Source organism: Opisthorchis viverrini (assembly GCF_000715545.1).
Source record: "Opisthorchis viverrini unplaced genomic scaffold opera_v5_9, whole genome shotgun sequence".
Lineage (NCBI taxonomy): Eukaryota > Metazoa > Platyhelminthes > Trematoda > Opisthorchiida > Opisthorchiidae > Opisthorchis > Opisthorchis viverrini.
The window spans coordinates 3,474,332-3,483,315 of NW_008751665.1; positions in this window are offsets into that span (position 1 = coordinate 3,474,332).

Here is an 8,984-nt window from a genome sequence, read left to right on the forward strand (position 1 = left end):
GTGTGTAGCAAGCTACAGTACGGGCTGTTTTGTTATATGGCTGTGAGACTTGGCCTATTCGGGCAGCGGAACTGAAACGTCTTCAGCTGTTCGACAATCGTTGTCTCAGAACCATAGCTCGTATGGGTCGGTGTCGGCGAAACCGTAACGAGGCAGTTAGAAAGCGCGTTTTCGGTTGTGTAACGGGTACTCCCATTGAAGAATATGTCCAGCACCAGAAGTTGCGTTGGTTGGGACGTGTGTTGCGCACGCCAAACCATCGTTTGCCGAAGGGAGTGCTGTCTTCCATGCTCAACGCAGAGTGGCGTAAACAGGGAGGTGGCCAACCCTTGACATGGCAGAGGAGTATGAAGGAGATCGCGAAACGCTTGGGCGCTGTTGGTGCTACTCGCCTTCCAGGATGGGACCGCGTGATCCCCACTGTGCCTGATTGGAAACACTACAAGATGCGGCTGCCGACCGATGTCAGTGGCGTTATTGTTGTCAGTTTCTATCCAGGTCGCCTAAGTGAATGTCTGGAGGTGTAGGTACCTCGGAATGATTGTGGTAAGCTAGCATTAAGTCCACCTTTACTCTTTTCTTTACAATAAGGCTTTCAAATAGATCATGGTCGTACGGCAGTGAAGCATCAGTGTTGAACACTGATGGCATGCGGTCGATGATGATGATTGCACCGTTTCTCCTGTTTACTAAAAGCCACACTAGCATCAGCAAAACGGAATGCTAGCTCACGATCAACGTTCAAGTTAGTGAACAATGTACCTCCGAGGTAGCAGAAGTCCGTCTAGTGGTCCAAGCTCTTGGTGAGTGGAGTGTTCATAACTGCGGCTGGGGAAGTTGATGGGGGACGAAAGCCCTCTTCATGTTGATATTCATGCTAGACTGCGCGGCAGCAGTCGCACACTTATCAGCTAGGCTCTGTAGTTCTTCAGGCATGTGTGAACAATACGCAGTCGTCCACAAGCAGGATCAACCAAACTTTTCGCATCAAATCATCTACTCTTAGACAGATGCTTATCAAGTCGATACTCGAGCTGTACGTCAGTACTGTCGTTAAGTAAGCCGCGTTCACGGCTGTAATTAGAGAGACTGTAGAGAGTGGATGAGGTATTTCTAAATCACTTGAAGTCGATTCACTCGCACCATGCACGCTTCGGATAAGTTTGATGGATTCTAGTAATCAGCCGTATTTGAAAATAAAAAGTCCAAAGTACTTCTCGGTTGAATTCTACGAGAGCATGAAGCGGCTGGCGATGTTCGCGAGGCTTTTCTTGAGAACTTGAAGCAATTATTAGGTCCATTGCGCCACGACTAGCACGAGATCCACATTGTTTTTTCGTGCGCATGTATGCATCGACTAACTAAGCCGTCAGACCATCGAGGAGCACCTGTGTTAGAAGCCAATCCGTACACTTAAGCAGACTGACACCTCTAGCTGTCGAGTGAAGTCTTGCTCCCTCCTTTTTGTAAAGCTGTATGATTAGAACACCCTCAAATATTGTTGCATCTTCATCTTCTGCATACGAATGTGCAAAACTGCAATAGATCATTTGCAAGGTTAACAGTATCCATCTGAAGTTGTCAATAAGCTTGGGTGATTCATATTCAAAGAGGAGACGCAGCAATGTGGTGTTGGCAAAAAGAAGAGATAAATGTAGCAAAGCTAAGGATATTGCTGTATTCCCTCTGAAACCATGCGGAACAGTGGGGATAGGTAATATAGACCACAGCACTGCAGAAGTGAGAACTGGCATCGGCAATTCTCAAATAGTTCGACTGAGAGCTGAGTCATACTTCAGGACCGAAATCACTAAGTACCAGATGGCGATCACCCATTCCTTCGGCTGAATGTGAGCTAAACAGAACGTGTTGAACTTCAACCCGTGGTGTCTCGGATTCATTTCGAATACGTAACGGACTAATCGGGACTCAAATAAGTCAGCTCGACGCTACACAGTTGGCCAAAGAGAAACAAGCGATTTCACCAGAATACTTCGGACATGAACATCGCAAAAGGGTCTATGGTTAGTGATCCAAGTTCGCAGTTGGACCACCTTCGCCACCGCTTAATCCGAAACCGAAAGGTAAACCCCTGCATCCGACCACAGTGGCTGCCGGTAGCAGTCAAACCGGGCCACAATCTGCAAAGGTAAAGACATTGATCGTCAGGTATCAACAGTCACAATGTTCTGTCGCACAATACAGGCAAAAAACGTGCAGTGACATCCTGAATCTAGTGCATCAATATTGTGACCCTCATTTGTAACACCAAGGTATAAAGTATCTCAAAAATCTTCCGCACCGGCGACATAGTCGAATTTTGGAGAACCCTATTAAGAAGCCGTCACTTTACAAACGCATATTGGAACTGCACCAGCATCCCAACTTGAGCGCGATTCGATTGTAGATATTTTTGTTCCGCTGTGGAGCTGTCCGGTGAGGGACAACCCTAATCTCGAGGCTTTCTGAGGTTGTTTTAAGTCTGCACAATCATACTAAGTTTTACAGTTGCTGACACCGGTGTGCATAACGCGGCACCATCAAGCAATATTTCAGCCCAATTTTTTGTCATAACGACCTATCTCATGGTTGTGGATCTACAATTTTATTCAACCCAGCCAGCTCTGGTGAGATCATCCTCAGCAAACGTCAATAGAACCGTAAAAAGGACCAGGTTGTTTGGCCTATGAGGTGCACTACCGTAGAAAACTCTCGCCCAGAAAATACCACCTCCGGGTATCCGTTTGAAATGATCTCTCGAGAAAAGAAACATGTATGATAGTGCCCTCTTGAAGTGATAGGTCATGAAGAAATATCGTTTCTAACCGATCATTACAGAAGGCCTTCGTGCGGCCAGAGGATGCGTAGTTATTCCAACTCTAAAGATCTTTAGATCTTTAGGTCGACCTAGAAGGATTAAAAATCAGCCATGTCACTAGATAGATGACATCTTTTAGGAGGGACCGAGCCATTCGGATAAATCGCACACATTCTCTGCAACACGGGGAACTTTCATCTTGGGTGGCCAAATCGTGTGCTTACTGTATCGATCCTCTCTTCCTTGCATAGTGAATCTAGTATGCGACCTAGTGTGTAACCATGTGTGCTGCGCTAAGTTGGTTTAGCCAGTATACAGAAGATAATAGTTTGTTCGTTTACGGGTAATTCTTTCCGTCATGTGGGTCGATGGAGTCGGGCAGGAAGAAAACTGGTGTCGCGGGAATGTTCTTATTGGTCAGTAGGTGAGCCAATCAGAGCTCGGAACATTTGACCCGCACATCGTGCCCCATCGAGGGGACTATAGGTTGGGCTTATCTAACATTCCGTGAGCGCTTTATAAGCAAAGGTGTAAAAATCTTTCCTGATCTCCATACAAGCCCAAACTGCCGTGCTTTCTAATACACCAGAAATGCAAAGCAGAACAAGGGCTGGTGTGGTGCTTTGTACCTTTATTTGGCTTCCATCATTGTCAATTGCATAACCGTTTTTTGTTTCAATGCGAAAAACTACAAAAACGCGCACGTGCAAAACATTCACGCAATACAATCGTGGTCACGTGCTTTGACTCTCGATTCTGATTTCGCTTGCGCTTACGGCGGTCATTCGCGGGTCTCAAGTGCTAACTCTGGCGTCAAAATACTTCAGACCATCTCCGAAATCTATTATATGTGGGAATGTTCAGAAGAAGACCCCTGGGACAAGCATGTTGGATTATTGTTTATTCGTTGACCTAGGCCAAGGACGAACTAATTTAAAGAGCACAATTCTTAGGAAGTCTTCTCCTAAGCTGGTTAGTCCCGCGTGGTACTTTCGAAATCGGTTTCGTTTTTACCTCGTGCAAATTTGTGAAAGAACTTCTTCGTTGTTCAATCTATTCACAGAGTACGTACGACTCATTTTTGAATTTTATCACTCTAACAAAACAGTTGGGAGATAACCCTTGTTATTTTGCGTACACTTCCTATTTTGCATCTGGTCTTAAACATGACATCAATTTGTATCGAATGCCATCTGCAGCCATCGATAGACGAAAACAGATGCGGGCGAAATGGCTGTCTGTCGAACGTGAAACGCGGTGTGCACTGCCACACCTGGAAGGCCTGGTGGCATTTCAAATACACGGATTTACAGGACGACCAGATAAGCCGATTAGCTAAATATCTTGACCCATATGTCTGCGCCGGCTGCGTCTAAGTCAAGGGTGCAATGCGACCCCATGTCTACTTTTTGCCGATGACTTGAAATCCTGGGGTACCAACGCCAATGCCCTCCAAATGGATGTAGACGCTGCCAAGCAGTGGTCGTTGCACTGGCACCTTCCTCTGAATGACGAAGAGTGCGCCCATATGTCGTTTGGAGGAGACTCAGCGAATGCCTTTGTTACGCATGGTGAGAAAGGACCAGAAAACATCATGAGGATAGATGCCAAAAAGGATTTGGGCATCTGGGTCTCCTCAAACTTGTCCTTCTCAATGCATCATGAGAAATCGGCCCAAAAGGTATTCGCCATTTTACGGATGTCCGGCGCACCTTCTCCCGTATTACTCGCACGGACTTCCAAATGCTCTATCGGGCCTACGTCAGACCGCTCCCGGAGTACGCCAACTAAGTTGTCTACTCAGGACGCACGAAAGACGTCGTCTTCATTGAGCGTGTCCGGCGAGCCGCCGCGAGAATGGTTCCCGGCCTCAAATCTGTGGACTACGGAACGTGTCTCGCGATGCTTGATCTCTTTCCCCTGGAGTACCGTCGCCTCCGAGAGGACCTAATTCTTACTTGGGCCCTGTTTGAACAAAGCTTGGCAAACAGGTTTTCCAGTGTTGACTCAGCAAACGCACGGCGGGGACATGGTATGAATATTTTCAAGCTCAGAGCGAACACATTCATGAGACAAAATATTTTCTCATTTCGTGTAGTAGGTGCGTAGAATTACCTTCCTCCGGTGTTTGTTCACGCACCTTCTAGAACCCAGTTTAAGCAGCGCTGGCAAGCATACTGCCCCGCGTTGAGAACATAAAGAGCAGTGCTATACCCTTCTTTCACTTGTGCCTTTCAGGTGAACGTCAGCCACTGACCTACGAGGAAAAAACGGGAAACTTGGGCAATAGCCTTGATCCTGTGTATCAATTCGTGAATCCGTGAATCCTGAAGTCTTTATTACAATTTACCCAGCTTTACGTCATTATTTTCATTTCTTTGCCACACACTCCTGGCAAAGTAATTCACAGGGTAGCCAGACCACTACAACTTTGGTGACCCGAGTCTTTCTAAATAGTTTTTTCAAAGTTTTTGCTTTTGAGTCATCGGTAATTATGCAGGCACACTTTGATTATGCGGATTTAGTCGAGAATGCAATTAGAATACGTTTACCAGACTATAATCCCCGCAATCTCGGGATATTGTTTCATCAGGTCGAAGCTGTTTTTACTACTCAGCGTTTCACTTCCCAAGCCACTCGATTTTCCCATGTCGCCCAGCATCTCCCTTGCGATGTAGCAACAGAAGTAGGAGACCTGTTGTAAGATATTCCTAAGGGAAATCCCCACGACGCCCTTCGAGCGACTGTCATCAGTAGAACAGGAAAGTACGAAAACAAGATGCTGTGAGATTTATTTACCACAGTCGACCTTGGTGGCAAGTCGTTGTCACAACCGCTTCACAATATGCGCAGTCTACTCTGCGACCGTAAACTAGCGGAGGAAATCATGGCCAAATTATTGCTTGGTACACTTCCACCCTCTTTGTCCCGCCACATCAGTACTTTCGTTGATGACCGCAGTTTGAAGCAGCTAACCCAAATGGCGGGCAAAATCCACGAGACCTACCCGAGTCACCCTGTTAACTCAGTCTCCCGCCCTACACCCACTACTTCCACGGATTCCGATCCCATAATTTCTGCCATTCCACAACTACAAACTAGATTTGCTATATTGACCGATCGCCTCCAACTGATGGAGATCAATAAGCATCGACCACGTTCACGATCTCGATCGTTGTCTCGTACCCGTCCCTCTTATCGCTGGTGTCACCAATCTTCCGGCCCTTAAGCAAGCGAATTTCCTAGCCGCCTTGTACCCTCAAGCCGCGTTCTAATACCCCTTTAAACGCTCCGGCCAGTCAGTAACTGCGATGGCTGTCTGCGGCTGGTTGCCTATTCCACATCACCGATCGATCAAGTTGTCTATTTTCCTTGAAGTTAATGTACTACCACATAAGAATCCACTTCCTGAATCTGCTGCTTATTCATCAGGAGCCACTAACGGTACCCGCATCGCTATATACGGCGAACGTTCCCCCACCCTTGGCCTCGGATTGCAACATGCATTCAAGTGGATTTTTACATTTGGCCGACTTCCAAACACCCATCATTTGTGCAGACTTCCTGTCCCGCTAAAACTTGTCTGTCGATATTCGACGCAAACGTCTTTTGGAATGCTAACTTCTCTCTCGGTCAACGAAATTAGTGCCCTAACTTCCCCCACAGGTATCCGGTTTATCTTACCTGATTCCCTTTTTCCTGACATACTTAGGGATTTTCCAACCTTTACTCATCCATGTCATTGCACCCAACCGGTCACTTATTCCGTCGTACACCACATCCAGACGAGAGTTCCCCCTATTCATACCAACCCGGACTTCAACCGGATAAGCTCCAGATCGCAAAACACGAGTTTGAACACTTGCTCCAGCTCGGCATCATCCGCGCTTCAGCGAGCCACTGGTCGTCGCCCCTACATATGGCACCCGAAAAACATAAAGGTGATTAAAGACCTTGCGGAGATTGCCGTTCTCTCAATAACGCCAAGACAGGTATCCCATCCCACATACCCACGATTTCGCAAGTAAATTATGCCACGCAAACATTTTCCCCAAACTCGAACTTGTACGTGCACACTACTACATACCCGTGACCCGGATGATATCCCCAAAACAGCCATCACAACACCGTTTGCACTTTTCGAATTCACGCGTATGTCCTTTGTTCTTCGAAATGCAGCCCAAACGTTTCAATGTTTCATGGACGAAGTTTTACGTGGTTTACCTTTTGTGTATGCCTATCTTGACGGTGTTTTGATCGCTAGCACCTCCTCGACTGACCATAAAGCTCATCGCAGGGCGGTATTAGACGTCTTTCCACTTACAACATACCTTTAACCATTGACAAATGCTTGTTCGGTGTTCCTAGCCTAGATTTTCCTGCCCGCCACATTGACCCAACAGGTATTTCGCCATTGTCCGATCACATTTTGGCCCTAGAAACTTTTCATATATCCACCACTATTACCCAACTTCGTCGTTTCACTGGTATCATCAGCTTTTATCGGCGGTTCATCCCTCATTGAGCAGATATTTCACAGCCACAAACCGATTTACTTGGCATCAAAGAAAAATCTGTCACCTTGCCCCTCGCCGCCAGCAAGCCATCGCTCATGCTACAGAACAATCTGCCCTCGATACCCAGGAAAACACAAAGTTTATTTTGATAACTGATGATTTGAACGCTACTGTCGGCGCCGCACTCCTCCATGTTAGCAACGATATATTACAACCATAAGCTTTTTTTGCAGAAGATGCAGACTGCGCAAACGCGTTACAGTAATTTTGGTCGTGAATCACTCGCGATTTACCTTGCTACTCCGGCACTTAATATTCTTTACCATTCAAAGCAATCACAAGCCAACTACGTATGCTTTCAACTCCAAGCTTGATCTCTGTCCACCACGCGAGGTACGCCATCTGAACTATATTTCACAATTCACTACCGACATTCGGTGCATTCCAGGATCAGTTGATGCCATCGCAGACGCCCTATCCCGTCTAGAGACCTATCACGCCTGACCCCAAAACAATGACACCGGTCAGTCTCTACAGTTTTGCTGTACACCATGTCCCTGAGATTCTTGTTAACGCCCATACGCTTTGCTGATGCTTCCACCTCGTCATCCTCACTTACATTTTTGTGACCCTGGCCAACAGTCCAAGGCCACGAGGCCTTAACGGTGGGTCTCTGTTTTAGTTAAACATGACCAGCTGGATGACGCCAAATCTACTGCTGCACCTTCTCTGATGGCTCCGCATTTTTTACCGTTATGCTTTTCTTGTCACGTGTCAGATGAGAGGCCTCTTGTTTAGCCCTCCCTCTTTTGTTTTTTTTGCCCGCTGCCTTCAAATCCCAGCGAACTGAGGTTGCTCGATATCCTCTCCAACAGAGCATGGTAACTGTACTTCCCCGCCTGTGCTTATTTGGTGATCATGCCTGCTTCTATGATGCCCACCCCCAATTGATGCTAGCCCTTTTCCTAGCCCCCTCTGCCCACAACCCACGCCAGTCTTGCTTTTATTCTAACTGTAACATTATTATCAAACCTGACGGTATGCCACTCACAAGCTGGGAAATGAACATTATTATCATCAACACCTTCCACTTTCCACGCAGCTGGACCTAGCCAAGTTGGCGAACCGTAATTTTGGTGATCCTAATTTTACGTCCATTCATACCATCCTTCCCTTCATTTCAAGCTTCTTCAATTCCATTACCCCTCATGTCTGGAACCATTTTTGTAATACATCTACCGATACAGCTCGCCCAATTATCCCCAAGGCTTTTCGTTGAGTTTTTCGACCACTTCCATGGACTTTCTCATCTAGGAATCATATCAACAAGGTAGGTGCACAGTGTACGTTTTGTATGGCCCCGCATGAATGAGGATTTAACACGCCGGGCCAAACAGTGCATCACCTGTCAAAGAAGTAAAGTAACTCAGCGCACGAACTCACCTATCAGTTCATTTGCAGTCCCTGATGCTCGATTCACGCACGTTCATCTTGATATCATTGGTACAGTTTCCCCATCAAACGGTTTCACTCATACTCTTACCATGGTTGATCGTTTTACCCATTGCCGGGTAGCTAAACCCATTTCGGACACCTCAGCTGAAGCGGTAGCCCTTTCAGTTTTCCAGCATTGAGCGAGTAACTTTGGC